This window comes from Elephantulus edwardii, unplaced genomic scaffold (assembly GCF_000299155.1).
Source record: "Elephantulus edwardii isolate Elephantulus edwardi_28Jun2011 unplaced genomic scaffold, EleEdw1.0 scaffold00061, whole genome shotgun sequence".
NCBI lineage: Eukaryota > Metazoa > Chordata > Mammalia > Macroscelidea > Macroscelididae > Elephantulus > Elephantulus edwardii.
Genome location: NW_006399811.1, coordinates 11,679,291 through 11,700,494, shown reverse-complemented (window position 1 = coordinate 11,700,494; position 21,204 = coordinate 11,679,291).

Genomic DNA, 21,204 nt, shown 5'->3' with positions numbered 1-21,204 from the left:
TGTTTATGAAAATTAATAAAATATAATTATAGAAAAAAAAATCTCTGCTTAGAAATTGTTCAGGCTCCTCTTAGGAAGACAAAATAGAATAATTCTGAGCGTAAAGAAATATCAACTAATAGGCCTGAAAAGTCAGTTAGTATTCTCAGTTCATCTTGGTCCTCTCATTCATTTTCAAAGCTTTTGATGAAGGTATTACTAGAGGCCATTCCATTAATTCAGTCACCCTACGAAGGAGACTCAAGTTTCTGAGCTCCCAAGTCAATTTTTTCACATTGAAGCATATCTCCGTGATCAGGGTTATCAGTGGTTGAAATAAGAGGTACTGCTGGAATTGCAAAGACAGGTACTAAGCCATGGTGGTTCAAATCACGAACTCTAGAACCAGACAAAATTCAAACCACTAAGACGTCGTTATTATCAGAGGTCGTAGCTGTGTACCATCAATTTGGAATCAACCCATAGCTCAACCTCTGGAGGGTTTTCAGAAGCAGTTAATCGCATGGGAAGAGGTTGCCCATCCTTCTCCCTCAGAGCAGCTGGTGGCCTCAAACCTCACACCTTCAGGACTGCAACATAGCCTCTTGCCACCAGGCCACCAGAGCCCCAGACCTTGGGAAAGTCATTTACCTTCCAAGTGCTTCCTTGCTAAAGTAGGGATAATACTCATACCTACATCACAGATTGAGGACTTTAGTTGTTAACTGGCATTGAATCAATTATGACTCATAGCAATGCCATGTGTACAGAGCAGAACTGTTTCTTAAAGTTTGCAGGGCTGTAACCTGTAAATGGAAGCGTTCCAAACTGGAAGCACTCATGTCACATTGATGGGGCCAAGGTGCATTCCCAGGAAGCAAAATGTCAGGATGTAAATCTTTTGTTCATGGGAAGAATGTGTCAAGATAGAAACAACTTGTTCTACAAGAAAAACAAGTGTGTAGATGTAAACAGTTTGTTCTGTGAATAATGTGTCTAGGACCACCACCGTGTATAACCTGTTGGTGCAGCTCACCCAGCTGTTTACTCACTCCCTTTACATGTCAAAGGTCTTCAAGCTGAAGCTGATCTTTATTCAGTCAGTACCTCTATCTTTCCTTTGCTTCCTGTGTGGCCTCTCTCTGAGCTAAAAGAGTCCTGACAGCCCACCACTTAAGTTAGGGGACAGGTAACTAGTTGTTGTTGCTGTTTGTGCCCTTAAGTTGACTATGACTCAGTGAACGTAGGACCAGCTGATCAGAACCTTGCCGTATCTTGCGCTATCTTTACCATCTCCATCATGCTCAAACCTACTGTTGTATTCATTGTGTCCCTCCATCTCAATGAGGGTCTTCCTCTCTTTTCACTGACCTTTCCCAGCATGTTGTCAGGAAAGGCCAGTCCTTGGGGAAAGACATGCTGGAAACTGAAAGGTGGGATATTCAAATCTACCAGCTACTACACCGGAGAAAGATGGACCACCTCCTTTGAGAATGATTCACAATCTCAGAAACCTGAGGGAGGGTCGCTGTGAGTGGGAAACAACTGGTTATTATGTTAGAAAGTTGGGAGTTCTTTGCATTTTTACTTAGTGCTGCCCCGCTCAAACTACACTGTTCCTCAATAAAATTATTTTAATTTTAATCCTAAATCAGTATGAGGTATTTATTTATCAATCTTTCAAAAGTAGACTTCCAGGCCTTACTGCGAAGGTGTTTCTGGGTGGGTGTGGGAACAAATCTCCCACCTTTCATTTAGGAGTCTCATACTTAATCATTTGACCCAGCCAGGGACTCCCTGTGGTGAGAGTTAGTGCTAATATTTATAAGGTGCATATTATAATTCTTAGCACTTGGAGTTATATAAGGTCCTATTAGTAATAATATTAATAGAGATAAAGGGAACACTGGTGGCCTAGGAGTAAGACCCTGCGTCACAATCCCAAAGGCACAAGGTTCAAATTCACCAAGTTGTTCCTCAGGAGAAGGATGGGAAATCTCCTCCCTGCAACTACTGCCTCTGAAAACCTGCTGGAGGGTCAGCTAAAGTCACTTCAGGCTCAACAACACACACCAACAGAGATCTAGGGAGCTCTGGTAGCCTAGTGGTTAAAAGTTTTGAGGACAAGCCAAAGGCAGAAGGTTCAAAGTCACCAGTTGCTTCACAGGCAAAAGATAGGTAATTAATCTCCCCTTGAGCAATTACAACCTCTGCAAACCTGCTGGAGGGTCAGTTATGAGTTAGGTTTGACTGAAAGGCACATAACAACAATAGTGATAAGAAACAAACAACAGAGGAGAAAATTCACTGAGTACTTGATTCTTGTTCAGATCAGGCTCACTGAAATGAATGAATGAATGAATGAATGAATGAATACAACAAAAGATGCTAATATTCACTTGCATAGGTCCAGAAACTAAGCAGGTGAATTCCATGAGAAGCACCATTAAGAAATGGCTATGACTAGTTTCTTTGCACTTAATGATACAGCTCAGCAATCTAAGAGGAAATAAAGACCTCAGGACAAGATATGCAAATATGTAGACTAAACCTTGGCATCCAAAGGGCAAAATAAACTCCTTGAGTATACATCCGAGACAACTAAGAATTACATGAAATCACCATCTTCCTTTAATTTATGACGGGGAATAAAAACCTAAGTCCAAAACAGGCATTAATTAGGTTAAAGTCTGTCCCCCAGAGAACATAAATCTTGTGCTTTACACAAGAACTGAGATGAAGTTACGGGTGTCCACAGATCTCGGCCTCTTTCTGCCTTAGGAGATCTGCACGAAATGTAATCATTCACCCCAGGATGATAGTTGAAAGAGATGGGTTAGCAGCAATTCCTGAAGGGAGGAGAAGATGGATGGTTCAAGTCTTGATGGATGGATTCCCTTTCCCAGAAAGCTTTAACGTGTGGCACAGATGCCATTTCTTTCTCTATATGAACTTTGAAAACTGAATGTTTGGGGATGGAGAGAGCAGAATAGGTGGTAAGGCTGATTCACCCTGCCTTGGCTGCAGAGGCTCAGGGTGGCCCACAAGCAGGTGGAGAGACGAGGTCTGACACGGAGCAGCTCACACATGGTCAGATCCCTCTCTGGTGGCAGCAGGGGCACAGATGCATGTGTGGCTGCTCCGCGGCGGCCTCGGTGGGCCCATGTGTCCCCGGACCCCCACCCCAGGCCTGGCCGGGCCCCCTCAGCGGCGTCCCCAGCCAGTACTCACTCCCACTCCTTGCGCCGCGCCTGCGGGGTGCTCTGCATCTTGTGCGCCTCGTGGGCCTTGATGATGTCGCGCTGCTCGATGAGGCCCCCGCGCCTGCGCTTCATGACGTCGGGGCTCACGGGCAGGAAGGGGCTCGAGCCGGCCTCGCAGCCCGGGCCCTCGCCCTCCTGCACCGGGAAGAAGTTGTCGAAGCCGGTGGCGGCGGCGCGCGGGGAGGCCGGCAGCATGCCCACCTCGTCGGAGGCGTCGGCCTCGAGCAGCGCGCACTGCTGCGGCCGCCATGCCTCCTCCTCCGGCAGCGCCAGGACGTGGCGGCGGCGGCGGCCCGCGGGGCCCAGCTCAGGGCTCCCGCCCGCAGACGGGCAGGGGCTGCGGCCTGGGCTCAGTCCGTGCATCTCGGGCACCATCACAGAACATTGCTCTGCCGGGGGAAGGGCGGACCGAGACAAGGGGTGAGATGGACGGGGAGGTTTCGGAAAGGAGGGCAAGGACAGGGAGGAAACAGACAAGAGAAAGACGTTGATAAAGTTATCCTTCGGGCCAAGACTCCTGATTTGCTCCGCGCTGTACCCAGGCTTGACACAGAAACTGGCCGTGGTGGTGGGTGCTGGTTCTGTCAATTGCCCTAACTCCTGGGACCCCATGTGTTACAGAGCGGAACTGCTTCTTAAACCCACTGTCAAGTCTTTCGTCTTCTAAGCGGTTACCTGGATTCCAACCGTCACCTTCCAGGCTAACAGCTAAGGTCAGCAGCTGACCCCAAACTTCCTGTCACCCAAAGCTCCATGGCCATACAGCAAGAGTTTAAACCCATTATCAGGGTTAGCTATGATGCAGAATTCTGTGCCTTTGGGGTATCCACTACTATAATGGTTTCTCCTTGTGGACAGTGTTTGATGGAGCTCCCAGGTGCAAAACAGGTTTGGAAGCAGGAGTGACATGCACTTCCTAAACCACATGCCTCTGGAAACTCTATGAACTTGGGGGTGATGACAATAGTTATGGAAAAAGGCATTAGATCTTTTGTTCATGGAGTCACTGGGAGTAGTGCTCCACTCAATGGCAATCAACAACAAACATCAGGGATAAACCCAGCACACCCTGGGTATCAGGAATCAAAACAGATTTGATTCCTACTTTGATAAACTCTTAATTTCTACAGAAGACAGAGATGGGAAGACTAATTATATGCACCTATTGATACAATGACTGGGGCAATGAAGGTTGGTGTGTCAGAATTAATGAGATTGGCTCATAACAGCGCAGGGTTCTGAGCTGCAGTATATGGGGTCACTATGGGTTGCAGACTATGCGGCAGCACATAACACCATCAACAATAACATGATCAAATGCTACTGTAAGGGGAGGAGAAATACCAACCTTGGGTAGCTGACTGTTCACTCCCATTTTTGGTGCAAGTATCTTCCTAAACCCCTTCTCAGGTTCTGACAGCTCTCAGGAAGTCCCACCCACCATATGCTGCTCTAACTCCCAGTTCCTTCTCCAAGGCCCAGCCATAAGACAGGCCTGCCGTTGGGGAAGGGGGGAGAGAAAAATCAATTCTGTCCAGGCCAATTCCTGTATGTCAGGATACAGCTGTGCCCCACCCACCCACCCGAGTTTCTAAGGGCTGACTTTTTAAAGCAGACCACCCAGCTTTGCTTCTGCGGCACCTCTGGATGAACTTGAACCTCCAACCGTAGGTTAGCACCCAAGCACATCAGCAGTGTACAGCCACCAAGGCACCCCTTGAAAGTGTTCCTTTCCTGTATCCCCTTCAGGATCCCGGACCATGTGTGGAATCAAGGGTCCTGGCTGGCTCCTCTAAGCCTCATTTTCCTTTTTCATTCCAAGGAAGATGTGGCCAGATTTGCCTCTGAAAGACATAGTCATTCAATAATCATTTACTCAGAGATTGCCATGTGCCAGGCAGGGACTATGCCAGGTACTGGGCACACCAAAATGAGTTGGACTTAGCCCACATCATCATCCTCTGAGAGAGATAGAGGATGGCTCTGATTTGGACTTCCCAGGACGATGTGTTCTGAGTGCGGTGCCAGTGGTCCTAATGGTTGCAGGAGCATCAGGTCCTGATCATCAGGCTGGAGGAGCAGGGGAGAGGCTAAATCAGACTGGAGTAGGTAGGAATTGATCCTTACCTTGCGTATAAGCCAAACTCCCAAGTAAGAATTATAGTAAAAGAAATACATAGGTATGTTTGGAGAATTTAGGGAACCAAAGAATTCAGAAAGACTTTTCCCAACAAGCCAGACTTTGGGTGGGACATTCCTTCTGATCTGAAAGATGCTAAACTATCTGTTTATTAAATCCCTCCTAGCCAAGAGCCCAAAACACATCCACCCATCGTGAGTCTCCCCATGCACACTCCTAACACTCCTAGCGACCATAAGGAGCTTCCCCAGAGTCACTCTGGAGGTGCTCTGTGTTCTGCTTGTTCCAGAGAGCTCTGGTGCCACAATCATCCACCCAGTGTTCAGCAAGCCCCCAACCAATCTGCATTAGAGACTCACTTCCAGGGAGGCATCCTTTCAGAATGCTGCCCTTCAGACCCCTTTCCCCACCTGCCTTCCTATGGACTATGCTACTCAATTAGCAAAGTCAAGGGTTATTAAAATGGGCAGAAATTATCTAATGATCCAGCCTGATCATTTGACAAATGAGGAAGATGAAGCTCAGAGAAAGAAAGAGAAACCTACCCAAGGTCATACTACCAGGGAAAGGCAGAGCTAGGCTAGAACTCACAGGTCAAACCCTGGCTCACAGTGCTTTCCACTGTACTGGTCACACTGCCTCTGTCTCAAGAAACAGAATTGATAGATGCTCCTGCCAGTCCTTATCCTTATTAGGTTAAGGGACCATCAGTGCCAATCACTGCCAAATGAATTCCAATCCATGTGTTGAGCAGATTACCAGGCCTTTCTTACAGTGTACCTCTGAGTAATAAGGAGATCTGCAATTAAGCCACTATACCACATAATGTCCATTATGCCTTTCCTATGTCAATGCAGCAGATAAGTAAAAGGCACAATGATCTGGCTTCCTTGGAGAGTAGGTCCTAAAATATCTCATTTCTCTTCTCTTTCTAGAATCTGGACTAGTCTTCTCAGCCCTGCCAGAACTACACACTATCAAGTCTTTAGTGTTTCTCTCCCTACTGAAAGCTCCTAGGATGTGCCTGCTGCTCAGCACTGCAAACTTGGCTCCCAAGTCTGGGTCAAAGAAGTAGGAACAGGAAAAAGACAAAGTCCAGGAGGCATTTGGCAGGAGGGAGAAAAGGCATTTCAAATCCTGCAAACAGTTGGGTGGGTCCCTAGAAAGTGATTCATACTCCTCACATTGTCATCTTGTCTCAACTTCAGCTGATGGATTTTTAAATTATCCTTCATTCCTACGATGTTTAAATGTCTCTCCAAAGCCACACACATGCACGAACCCCTCTCTGGGTTGCTCCCACACCTCCTGGGCTTTAGCACCTCCAGCAACTTGAGACATCCACAATCTTTGGCACCTGCAGCGTCCTCTGGCTCTGGACTCCAGCTCTCACCAGTCCCCCAGTGCCTGGTTCCTGGACCATGGTCCATCCCACCCTCTCTCTCTTTACTGGATTCCCCCTTCCCAGTCACACTGCCAATTTGAATCACACCTTTGCCAAAATTAAACCAGCAATATGCACTGCTGAGCTAGCTTCAACAGAATAAATTGTATGAGTATCAAAACATGAAATTATCTCATCTTTCCTTTAAGAATGCCTGTGAAACAACCCTTCTATTATTGATATAAATGTTCATCAGGGGAATCTGTCGCACCCACTGCTTGCCAAGCCGACCAGTCCCCGAGTCTAGCTATCATAACACTAAGGGAAAAATCTTCCATCTTAGGCAATTCAGATGGAGCAGAGTCAAAATCTTTTAGACAAGGACAAGGGAATAAACAATGTACTTAGCCTTCTCTCACCTCAGTCTCCAATTCTGTTATTCATTCAGTTCAATGGCTTTGATTTTCTTAATGATGCCCATGGGTGCTCTCATAGCCTACTGGTAAGGAGTTTTGCTGCCAACTCAAAGTCACAGAGTTTGAATCTACTACATGTTTTGCAGGAGAAATATGGGCAAATCTCCTCCCATGTCATTTATAGCCTCTGAAAATGCAGTAGAGGTTCAACTATGAGTCAGATCCAACTTGATGGCACACAAGTACTGCATCAATGTCCAGCATCCAGTAATAGGTTTAATACACAGTGGGACCTTGTAGCAGTCATTAATGCAGACTGAAAAGTGTGCTCTCCCCATTCTGGCCACAAAGTAGATGTGATTTTTTTTTTCTCACTGTAGTGGATGGAATCACGTGATCAATTTTGGTCAAAAGTGATTCACGTAGTTTTAAGGTTAAGCCTTAAAATGCCAGTGGGAAAGTCACTAAAGCAGAGGTTCTTGTGCACGTGTGTGTGTGAAGGGATGTTGCTGTAGTTGTTAGATGCTCTCAAGTGGAGTATGACTTATAGAAACCCTATGAGCAGCAGATCTGAACCCTGTCCTATCCTGTTCCAGCCTCACATTTTACAATCCATATAACCTTTTATGTGGATTTTTCTTATTCCCAAGAAAAGTGATCCAACAGAATGTGGAAATTATCAAACAATATCAATAATATTGCATGCAGGCAAAATATTGCTGAAGATCATCCAAAAACATCTACAATAGTAAAGACACTTAGAGAAAATTGCCACAAGTTCAGGTTGTTTCGAAGACACCGTGGCACTAGGGACATTACTGCTGATGTCAGATGGATCCTGGCAGAAAGAGAGAATACTAGAAGACTGTCTATTTATGATTTATTGATTTCAAAGGCATTTGATTATGTGGATCTTAACAAGTTATTACTTGTTGATTAATATTGAGAAGAATGGGGATCTTAGAACACTTAATTGTGCTCATGCAAAAATCAATACCTAGATCAAGAGGCCATTTTGTGAATAGAGCAAAAGAACACAACATGGTTTAAAATCACAAAGATGTGTGTCAGTGCCATATCTTTTCTCCATAACTATTCAACCTGTATGCTGAACACACTCTTCTAGAAGCTGGACTATATAAAGAAGAATGTGGCATCAGGATGAAAAAGTCATCAATGATTTGTTTTATGCAAATGATACAATCTTGCTTGCAGAAAGTAAGGAGGGCTTGAAACACTTGTTGCAGAAGATCAAAGACTATACTCTTCAAATGGATTATACCTCAACATCAAGAAAACAAGACTTCTAACCAAAGGACCAATAACTAACATCTGGATAGATGGAGAAAAGCTTGAAACTGTCAACTCATCTAACTTGCTTGAATCCTCAATCCATACACTTGGTACCAGCAGTCAGGAGATCAGGAGACATAATGCATTGGGAAAGTCTGCAGTCAAGAACCTCTCCAAATAACTGAGGAGCAATAATGTAAGTTTGAGGACTAAGTTATACCTGATTCAGGCCATGGTCTTTCCGGTAATTTCCTATGCATCTGACAGTTGAAGAATGAATAAGTATGACAACAAATAACCAATAAGGTGTTGGATTTATTAAAGACCTTTTCTGTGTAAATTGACAGGATTACATGGTTCTTGTTCTTCACTTGGTTGTTTTTGGTTTTGGTTTTGTTCTTTGCTTTGTTAATGTGATGAATTATGTTGATTGTTTTTCTTCTTTTGAACCACGCTTGCATACCCTATTATGAATTCCACTTGGTCATGATGGTTGGTTGTTTTTTTTTAATGTGCTGTTGGATTCTATTGGCCAGGATTTTGTTAGGGATTTTTCATTTATATTCACAAGTGCTATTAAGCTGTAGTTTTCTTTTTTGGTAATGTCTTTGCCTGGTTTTGGTATTAGGCTTATGTTTGCTTCACAGAATGACTCTGGCAGTGTTCCTTCTATATTTTTAATAGTTTGGTAGTATTCATCTTTAAAGCCATCTAGGCCAGGACTTTTTATCTGAGGGAGTCTTTTTATGACCTGCTCAAGTTCTTCTTTTGTGATGGGTCTGGTCAATTGTTCTACATCTCTTCATGTCAATCTGAGTAGAGTGAGAGTTTCCTCTAGGTTTTCATATTTATTGGAGTTTAGCTTTTCATAATCAGAAAACATAGATTTAATTTCAACTTGCTCTTTTGTGATGTTACCTGTATAATTTATTATTCAAGTTATTTATGTCTTCTCTTTTGTTAAATTTGCCAGTGGTTTGTCCATTTTATTAACCCTTTCAAAGAACTAGTTCCTGGTCTTGCTGATGGTTTCAATTGTTTTTCTGTTTCCTAGCTCATTGATTTCAGCTCTTGTCCTTAGAATTTCCTTCCTTCTAGGGGCTATGGGGTTAACTTGTTGTTCTTTTTCTATTTGATGAAAATGTTGGTTTAGGTCATTGATTTTGCATCTTTCTTCCTTTTTTATACATTTGCTTATTATTATGAACTGTCCTCTAAAGATTGCTTTAGTGATATCCAAGAGGTTTTGGTATGTTGTATTTTTATTGTTATTGGTTTGAGAACTTTTCAAAATTCATATTTTATTTCTTCTATAACCCAATCATGTTCTAGCAGGGTGCTATTTAGCTTCCATGTGGGTGGTTTTATAAGCTTTACTCTCTTATTAATTTCTAGTTTTATGACATTGTGGTCTGAGAAGATAGTTTGTATTATTTCAATGTTTTTTAATTTGTTGAGGCTTGCTTTGTGTCCTAATATAGGATCAATTCTGGTGAATGTACCATGTGCACTTGTGAAGTAAGTTGAGTTTTGGTGTAGTGCTATACTCTGAATACAACTAATCACAAGGTCAAACTGGCTGATTGTATAGTTTAGATCTTCTGTATCTTTGTCATGTTTCTTTCAAGTTGAGCTATCCTTTCATGAGAGTAGCATGTTAAAGTCTCCTACCAATATTGTAGTGCTGTCTATTTTTAACTGTTCTTTTATGTACTCTGCAAATCTATAATGTGATCTGTAGATGCTGAACATGGTTATGTCTTCCTGGTCTATTTATTATGCCTCTAATCATGATATTTCAACCTGTATGCAGAGCAGATTATCCGAGAGACTAGGCTCTATGAGGAGAAGTGTGGCGTTAGGATTGGTGGAAGATCTGTCAACAATCTGCGTTATGCAGATGACACAACCCTGCTTGCTGAAACTGAGGAGGACCTCATGCACTTACTACAGAGAGTCAAGGACTGCAGCCTTCAATATGGACTGAAGCTCAATGTCAGGAAGACAAAAATTCTCACCACTGGACCAATAGGTAGCATCAGGATGGATGGCGAAGAGATTGAGATTGTTCACAGCTTCAGTTTGCTCGGCTCCACAGTCAACACTCTTGGCACCAGTAGCCAGGAAATCAAAAAAGGTATTGCGATGGGAAAGTCTGCGGTTAGGGACCTCTCCAAAATACTGAAGAGCAACAGTATCTCTCTGGAGACTAAGGTCCTTCTGATACAGGCCATGGTTTTTGCAATCACTTGTTATGCAACAGAGAGTTGGACAATGATTAGGGAGGATAGAAGGAAAATCGACGCCTTTGAACTGTGGTGCTGGAGAAGAGTATTAAATGTACGATGGACTGCCAAGAAAACAAACAGATTCATCCTAGAGAGGGTTAAACCAGGCTACTCCTTGGAGGCAAAGATTCTGGGGCTTCATCTGACATACTTTGGACATGTTGTAAGGAGAGACAGGTCTTTGGAGAGGGACATAATGCTGGGTAGAGTAGAGGGACAGCGCAGGAGGGGAAGGCCCTCTATGAGGTGGATTGATTCAGTGACTGGGGTAATCGGGATGGGTGTGTCAGAGGCAATGAGATTGGCACAGGATACAGCATGGTTTAGGGCTGTTGTACACAGGGTCACTATGAGTCGCAAACTACTCGACAGCACATAACAACAACAACAACAATCATAATATAGTGCCCTTCCTTATCTTTTATGGTGGTTTTCATCCTGAAGTCTATTTTATCAGAGATTAGTATTGCCACTCCTGCTTTTCTGTGGGTATTGTTTTCTTGGTATATTTTTTTCCCCAACCTTAGATATTTCATCTTTTCCCTCATTTTTTAGATGTATCTCTTATAGGCAGTATATTGATGGGTTTTGCTTTTTATCCATTCTGCTACTCTTTTTCTCTTATTTGGTGCATTTAGTCCATTCACATGAAGTGTGATTATTAACAGGCAAGTTTTCTGGTGCTGGTTGTTGTTATTTGTTTGTGTCTTAAAGTTTTTTTTCTCTGTCATCACTTTATGTCTCAGTGTGAAGGACTTCCCCTAGAATTTCTTGTAGAATTGGCCTTGTTTTCACAAATTGCTTTAGTTTCTGTTTTTCTAAAAATGATATAATTTGTCCTCCATATTTGATGGAGAGCTTTGCTAGGTACAGGATCCTCAGCTGGTAGTTGTTTTCTTTCCACCTTCTGTGTATGCCATCCCGTTGTCTTCTTTCTTACATAGTTTCTGCTGAGAAATCAGAGTTTACTCTAATTGGTTCTCCTTTATAGGTGATTCTCTGTATTTTTTGTCCTGTTTTTAGCATTCTATCTCTCATTTTGGAGAATTTTACTATGATAACTCTTGATGTTTTTCTTTTGAGGTCTAGCCTGTTTGGAGTTTGTTTGAGTGTATTGTTGTTGTTGTTATGGCCGTCAAGTTACCTGCGATTCATAGCGACCCTATGTACAATATCGTTCTGAAGCCTGCCCTGTCCTGAGCCAGTCTCACTGACTGACATACCTACTCCATTCCCCTAGTTACTCTATCAATCCATTTCATCTGGGGTCCTCCTCTCCTACATTGTTCCTCACTCTTCCAAGCATGATGTCCTTTTCCAAGGATTGGTTCCTCCTGGCCACATGCCCAAAGTATGTGAGACAGAGCTTCAAAATCCTAGCCTCCAAAGAGAAACGTAGTTTCACCCTCTCCAAATCAGACTTACTTGTTTTCTTGGCAGTCCATAGTATGTTCAATACTCATCTCCAGCACCGTAACTCAAAGGCATCAATTTTTCTATCATCTTTAGTCATTATCCAGCTCTCTGATGCATAGCAAGTAACTGCAAAGACCATGGACTGGATTAGGTGCAGCTTAGTCTCTAAACTGACATCGTTGCTTCACAGTACTCTGGAAAGGTCTCTGACAGATTTACCTAATGCAATTCGCCTTTTGATTTCCTGGCTGCTGGTGCCAAAAGTGTTAATTGAGGAGCCAAGCAAGCTTTAACTGTGTACAACCTCAATTTCTTCTCCATCTATCATGGTGTTGTCAATTGTCCCAGCAGTGAGAATCTTTGTCTTCTTGATGCTGAGCTTCAATCCATAGTGAAGACTACAGTTCTTGACCCTCTGCAGCAAGTACTTCGGGTCCTCCTCAGTTTCAACAAGCAAGGTTATATCATATGCATAACACAGGTTGTTGATGAGTCTTCCTCCAATCCTTATGCCACATTCCCCCTCATGAAGCCCAACCTCCCAAATGATCTGTTCTGCATATAGATTGAAAAGGTATGGAGACAGGACACATCCCTGACACAAACCCTTCCCAATATTGAACCATGCAGTATTTTCCTGCTCTGTTCTCAGGTAGATTCATTATTCTTCATACTACCTGGGGAGTTTCCTTCTAGTTCTTCTTCCATAATTTTCCCAATTTTTTCCCTGTACATGATGTTCTGGGATTTCAATCATACATATGTTGTTCCTTTTGATGTAATCCCACATGATTCTGATGTTTTCATCATTTGCCTTTCTTCTTTCTGCATTCTCTTCTAGTATGTTCCCATTGATGTTCTTGTCTTCCAACTCAATGTCTCTCTGTTTCATCCCATCTGTTCTGCTGTTTTGTCCCTCCAGAATTTTGGAAACTTCTGCCATTTTGGTCTTGATATTCTGGATTGTGTTTTCATACATTTCTGCTAATTCCAGTACTGTGTTGGCTGCACACTCTCTGTTTTGTATTTTGTCTTGATTTTTTAAAATTTCTTCTATTGTTTTATCTATAGTACCAATTCATTCTTCCATCTTTTGCAATTTCTTCAGTCGCTGTTCATGTTCCTCATAGTATACATATTTCCTCTGGCTTCTTGTCTCTGGGATAGTCATTTTATTTATAGCTTACATTCTTTTTCTTCCATTGTCTCCACCTTCTTCTGTTCATATGACACTGTATTCAATATATTTCTTTGTCTCTGTGTTTGGGATATCCATTGAGTCTGTCATATGCTCTGCTTTTTTTTAGGACAAAGCTTATTTTGTGGTGGTTTTCCCCCACAATGTTTGAAGCTGCCTTCTGCTTTCTTGACATTATGTGATGTTTTTCTTGATATGTGTTAGGATTTTTCTATTGTGTTTGTGTATGTTGTTGACATTTGTTTATCTTTAGGATATTATTTATTATTTGCAGAATTAAAATATTCCCTTTATAGGTGAGGGCAACTCACTATGCCAGGAGTCTTTTCTTGGCTTGTGCAGTGAGAAAGCTCTCCTTTTTAAGGTCCTTCATCTTCTCTTCAGACTATACAGGGCAGCCTTGCAGGAATCTTACCTGACTGTTGTCCACCCTTTTTAAAGTTTGGAATTGTCCTTGGTGGTAATGATGAGCACAAAAGGCACAGAAAACCTTCCTGTGGAAAGCAGCTGCACTTTCTCTATCCTCTAAGGAGTCAAGGGAGGCATGGCTCTATCTCAGTTCTCAGTGCCTTCTCCATTCTTGTGTGTAGCCTCATGGGGATCTCTCTAGCTTGCACCTGCTTCTTTTAAAGTTTGCAACTGTCTTTAGTGGTACTGATGAGCATAGCATCCAGAGACCCCTTTCCTATAGCCAGCAGATGCACTTTTTCTATCCCATGTGAGGTCAAGGAGGGCAAGGTCCTACCTCTATTCAGCCACCTTCTCAGTTCTTTTGCACCCTCTGAGTTCTCAAGGGAAGCTTGATGGTGATCTCTCCAGCCTGTGTCTGCCACTTCTCAAATCTGGAATTGTTCTTGGCGGTGCTGAGGAGCACTGTAGCCAGAGACTACTTTCCCTCTGCAGGCAGCTGCACTCTATTATGTGGGGTTGAGGAGGGCAGGGCCCTGTCTCTATCCAACAACTCTCTCAGTTCTCAAAAAATAGCCTGATGGGGCTCTCCCCAGCCTGTGCATGCCTTTTCTAAAGTTTGGAATTGTCCTTGGTGTGGATAAGCACAGTAGCCTGGGAATTTCCTTCCCTGGCAGGCAGCTACACTCTCTCTATCCCATGTGGGGTTGAGGGGGGCAGACCATCTTTTGATTTCTTGACTACTGGTACCAACAATATTGATCATTTATCCAAGTAAGATGAAACTGTTGACAATTTAAATCTCTACTCCTTCTACTATGTTGTTGCCTATTAGCCTGGTGGTGAATCTTTTTTTTCTTGATACTGAGATGTAATCGCTATTGAAGGCTATAGTTTGTGATCTTTTGCAGCAAATGCTTCAAGTTCTCCTCACCTTCAGCAAACAAGACTGTATCATCTGCATAATGCAGTTTGTTCATGAGTTTCCTCTGATTCCAATGATATATTCTTCTTCATAAATGCCATTTTCTTCAATGATTTGCTCAGCTTAAAGATTGAATAGACATGAAGAAAGGTTACAACCCTGATGCACATTTTTTTATTATTTTAAACCATGCAGTGGTTCCTTGCACTGTTCAGACAACAGCTTCTAAGTATAGCTTTCATTTGAGCACAATTAAGTTCCCCATTCTGCTATACCAGCCTCCAGCCTCAGTCAAACACTCAGGAGTCACTCAGGGCCCCATCCCACTGGGTTGTTACTGCCTGGATCCAGAGAGGCCTGCCTGTGCCATGATATTTACCAGACTTTTGGTACTAACAGTCACATAGATCAATGGAATAGAATTAATCCAGAAATCAGCCCATTTACCTGTGGTCAACTGATTTTTGACAAGGAGATGAAATCAGTTAAGTGGGGAAACAAAAGCCTTTTTAACAAATGGTGCTGGCAAAATTGGAAAACTATCTGCAGAAAACTCAAGCAAGATCTGCACCTCACTGTATACACAAAAACCAACTGAAAGTGGATCATGGACCTAGGTCTAAAACCAAGGACTATAAACTTCCTTAGAGAAAAGCTTGGAAGAACTCTAAAAGTCCTAATCCACAACATAAACAGTCTTCCAAGCATCCTCAAAAACATACAACCAGGAGAAGATAAAATAGATTAATGGGACCTTCTAAGAATCAAATCCCTATGCACATCCAAAACCTTCTCGAACAGGGTAAAAAGGGAAGCCATAGACTGGGAAAACATATTTGGTAATGACATGTCTGTTAAGAGACTTATATCTAGAATTTATAGAATATTCAATCACCACAACAAGATAAAGGTAAACAACCCAATAGCAAAATGGGCACAGTATATGAACAGACACTTCACCAAAGAAGATATTCAGATGGCAAACACATAAAGAAATGTTCAAAGTCCCTAGCTCTAAGAGAGGTGCTAATCAAAGCAACTTTGCAATATCATCTTACACCAGTAAGAATAGCAAAATTCAACAGAGTAGCGAACAACAAATGCTGGTGAGGTTGTGGAGAAATTGGAACCCTTTTCCACTGTTGATAGGAATGTAAAATGGTGCAACCACTATGGAAGGCCATATGGCACTTTCTCAAAAAGTTGGAAAAAGAAATACCATTTGCCCTAGCAATTCCACTACTGGGAATACACCCTAAAGAAACCAGAACTACCAACCAACCAGATATATGTTTATTGCTGTATTGTTCACAATAGCAAAGAGTTGGAAACAATCCAAGTGTCCACCAACAAACTAATGGACAGAGAAGCTGTGGTATATTCACAGCACTGAAAAACAAAGAACTAATGAAATATTATGCAAAATGGATGACTCTGGAGGACATTATGCTAAGTGAAATATCTCAGTAAAAAGGACAAATACTGCATAATGACACTGTTATAAAACAAGACTGACATGGGGGTTGGGAAGAAATTAAGAAAAGAGGGCATAAATAATGTACACGGCATTGAAACAGACAAGGGAGAGAACTGTATAAAAGGAATATATGATTATATATTATTTACATGACCAAAGTCCAGAGTAACAGATGTATAGTAAAGTGGATGGGGTGGAGTGGGGGGGAAAATCTATATAATAATTAAAGAATTTTTTTTCCAAAGGAAAAAAAATGCAAACTTGGGGGAGGGGGGCAGAGAGGAAAATGTGCAACAATGAATGAGTAGAAATCCAAATTCTCTATAAACTTCGATTAAAATCTTAATAAATAAAAAAGTATTATAAAAAAAAGGCAAGCCTTGGTGATCTGCTTTTAAAAGGTAACAGTTCTGAAAACTCAACAGAGTGTAGTTCTACTCTACACACAGGGATTTACCATGAGTCTGAGTGAACTCAAGAGCTGTGGGTTTAGTTTGAGTTTTACATTCCTGTGGCAGTGCAAAAGGAGCCCTGGTAGCACAATGATTAAGCATTCAGCTGTTGACAGAACGTATGGCAGTTTTGAACTCACCACCCAGAAAGAGGTGGTAGCTTCTATTAAGATTACAGTCTCAGAAACTATACTTTTTCCTACAAGGTTGCTGAAAGTTGGAATAAACTCAATGGCAAAGAGTTCTGTTTTAGGACAGAATCCCTACCAACTGTTTTCAGTCAGTATAATAAGATGAGTTTGCTAAAGCGCACTCAGGAGGAGTTCCTTGACCACCCCCACCCACATCAAACTCTCTCTTCCCTGGACTGACATCTATCTTTACCCATCCCACATTCCTCTCCATATGTCGATGTCGTTATGGTTCCTCTTCAAGGATGGGCTAATGTCCAAAAACAGAATCACAGGCTGATGTATTTTGAATGTAAACCAAGACCCAAGAAAAATACTCTGATTCAAATGTGGAGTGTTCAGTAAATCAGCCAGAGTTTCTGTGGAGAAGTCAGAAAGGTTTGTGAACGGATGTCAGGAGTTTTGAGTTCAACGTACAATTCCACCACTTGCTGTTCTATTTGGCCACTCATTTTTCTTCTCTGGTTCAGTTTCCACACCTTAACAGTAAGAATAAGATCATCTGTCTCATGGATGTATGTGGTGTGGATCAGTTAAGATAGCATTCAAGAAAGAGCTTTAAAACTATATACAAAGGTGAGAGAACAAGTAAGAGATGAGAAATCTAAGCTCTGGGTCTAGGCTGCCTGCTGAGAATGAATTCACCGCCTTCTCACCAACTATGAATTCCTGGGCAAATAATAAAACCTTTCATTTCCTCATGTGTAAAATGGTAATTCATAAAGTTGTTTGTGAGAATCAACAATACAGAAGTAGGTAGAACAGTATCTGGCACCTTAAAAAATGTTTGATAATTATTAGCTAGATTTGATGGTATAGTCTGTAGGGAGTTGTGCTGCTAACCCTATGGCCACACTTCTCTGGCAGTTCAAACCCCCTGGTGGCTTCTTGGGAGATAGATGAGAAGTCTCCTCCCCTGTAATTTACAATCTCAGAAATCCAGTAGAGTGTCTGCTATGACTCAGTTCTGATTCAATGTCAATGAGTACATATCTCATCACTAGTTCTGTTTTTCTTGAGAATATTAAGAAACTGATTGTGAAAGTCTTAATAAATCATTGTTTACAAAAACAGGCAGGTAGGAGGAAGACAATAGCTTGCCAATACCTCAGCATCAGAATCCTCCACTGGACTTTCCAGTCAGAAGACAAAGAAAATGAAAAGGTACATGGAGGATACACCAGAGGGCAGAGACCAGGCCTATAAATGGTGTACATCATTTCACGCTTGCATTCTATAAGCCAGAACTCAGACACATGACCCCATTCAACTATAAAAATGTAGTCTATCTGGGTGCCAGGAAGCAGAGGAGAAAGATGAGAACTATCATTAATATTTGGTTTGTGATATAATCACAACAGTAAAGACAAGTGCAAATATTTATAACTATGTAAAATACAAGAAGCTCTGTTGGCACAATAGTTCATTGGTCAGCTGCTGATCAGAAGGTTGGTGGTTCAAGTGATCCAGCAGCTCCAGAGGAGAAAGACCTGACTGCTTCCCTGGAGATTACAGCCTAGAAAACCCTATGGAGCAGTGCCTCTGTCCTATGGAGTGATATGTGTGGATATTACGTAGATAGCATCAACTCAGATTCACTTAATACTAGCCAGTCTATTGCAGATAATTAATGAATTGCTGAAAATTAGTTACATTACACTGTATACTGTTAGGTGTCATCAAGTCAGCTCCAACTCATAGCAACCCTGAGTGTAACAGATGAAAACCTCACCCAATCCTGCCCCATTCTCACACACCCCACTGTACTTAAGCCCATTGCTACAGTCATGGTATCAGTCCATTCTAGTAAGTTTCTTATTTGTCCTCACTCACCCTCTATTCTTCCAAGCATGACGTTCTTTTCCAAGGACTGGCCTCTCCTGACAAAATATCCTAAGTACATAAGCTAGACAAATACATTGTATTTCACAAAGAAGAAAAAGGAGAAACCCCAAATGTGACCATCTATCAATCTACCAGATGATTCTAGTATTTAGTTGGGAAACAAGATCTCAGACACTTAAAATATTAGTAAGTCCTAGTCAGTTAGATAGTAGACTCACATCACAGAATTATTTATCTCTACAGTTCTTTGTAATCACTTGTTATGTGTCAGAGAGTTGGACAATGACTAAGGAAGATAGAAGGAGGATTGATGCCTTTGAGCTTTGGTGTTGGAGAAGAGTGTTGAGGGTACCTTGGACTGCTAAGAAAACAAACATTCATTCTGGAAAGGCTGCTCCTTGGAGGCAAGGATTCTGAGGCTTCGTCTGACATACTTTGGTCATGTTGTAAGGAGAGACCGGTCCTTGGAGAAGGACATCATGCTTGGGAGAGTGGAGGGCAGGCGCAGGAGGGGAAGGTCCTCTAGGAGATGGATCGATTCAGTGACTGGGGTAATTGAGATGAGTGTGCAGGAGACAGTGAGATTGGCACAGGTTGCTATAAATCACAAGCGACTCAACAGCACATAACAACAACAACCGTTCTTTGAGGAATGATTATCCCCCACTAGCCATTAAGCTACATGAAGGCAGACAGAGCATCTGCTTTCTTTCCTACTGTAACTCCAACACCCAACACTTGGTAGTGTTCAATAAATATTTATAATTCAATAAATATTTATAAAAAGAAGAAATCGAGAAGGAAGAGGGAGGGAAATGTAGGAGGAATAGGAGAAAGAAAGAAGGAAGATACTCAGCAGTTTCCCATACCATAAATTTGCTGTCGTGGGAATTCAGTCTTTTTAAGTGCCAGTTTCTATAGAAATTCTTACAACTCCACTTCAGTGGGTAGGAGTGTTTTTAAGGGCCTTTGTTTGCAGCTTTTCTACTTGTTTCAATATTCATATTTACTTGTCTGCTCTGAGAGACGACTCAGAGTCTCCTCGGTTTCTATCTAGCTTCAGCAAAGGAAAGAAGGCTCTTTAACGAGGCAGAAGAGATTTAATGCACCACTGTGAGAAAATCATGGTAAGATGGACAATAGATTAATTCAACAGATATTTGTTGAATATCTCCAAGTGTTGGGGACTGAGAAATCTCTTGGAAGTACTATAAGTCCAGAAAAAAAAAGAAAAGAAAAAACCCAAGGGGGTAAACCCAGCACAGTTCTTTATAAATACAACCCAAGCAGTATCATTACAAGAGCACCTTGAGACTTCCTGAGCATTTGATTCTTCTAGTGTTCATTACTGTTAGTCCCTTCTACCTTCTTACAGTGCCTGACATCAGCCAACCAAAACACAAAAAGGTATGCATATTTTTTTTCTGAAGATATTCTGAGAAGTAGAATACTTAAGGGTAATTTCTGGAAGGGGGAAAAAAACACACTAGGAATCAGTAATGGATATGTTGTTGTTGTTCTGCTGTTAGGTACCATCAAGTCAACAAGACTCATGGCAACCCTATAAACAAATGAACCCTGCCCTATCCCAGCCCATTCTCAACATCTCTGATAAGCTCAAGCCCACTGTGGTAGCCAGTGTGCCAATCCATCTTCTTGGGGGTCTGGAAGGCAAACAAAAGGCTATACACCATGGAATTTTCAGGAACAAAGCAGAAGTAATTACCTCAATGGCTATAGTCGATGATCAAGGAGGGCTGAAGTTCAACTTCCAGGAACCCCACCAACTCCTGGAAGGAGCCTCACGTTCTCCCACACAGGTTCAAACTCGGCAAACAGAATCCATAGCACCACACTGACTTACTGACTTCTCTAATGGCCACTTTTCCATCAAAATATTTCTCAAGTGCCAATCCCTGGAGCTCTAGGGATCTCCAACGAGTGCCTGATAATACCCCTCCCACCCACACAGACCATGATTACTCAAAGTGATTTCTTTGGAAGTTATCTTTTAAAAGGAGTAAATCGCTGCAGCAGTAAAGTTCTATATTAGAGACAGCACTGTTTGTGCAGCCAGATTCGACTCCTCTCTGAGCAGAACTGTAGTACCGGCATCGGCTTTCAGAGGCACCAGCTCTCGCTCTGCTAAGTACGCAGCTCTAAGTATAGAGCACAGCATGCTTTGGTAGAACTGCTCTGAATCAATGCCTGGAAAAAAACTAGCCTGGTATTTCTTGCTGTGTGTTGGCTAGCATGGAGTCAGCTTCAGCCCCCTGGGACAGAGTAGGACTGTCCCCACAGAGTTTTCTTGTCATTTTTATGGAAGCAGATTACTCTTCAAATTACAATGTAATCTGAATATATGGAAGAGTATTACTATGATCTGAATATATGGAGCCTCTACTCTCGTAATATTTATGGGAGACTAAATGTGCGAGGAACTAGAGTCAGAAAATCAAAAGGGCCGAACTCGCTCAGCATTTCTTAAGCTCAAGGAACTGAAGAACAGATTCAAACCTAGAGTTGCTG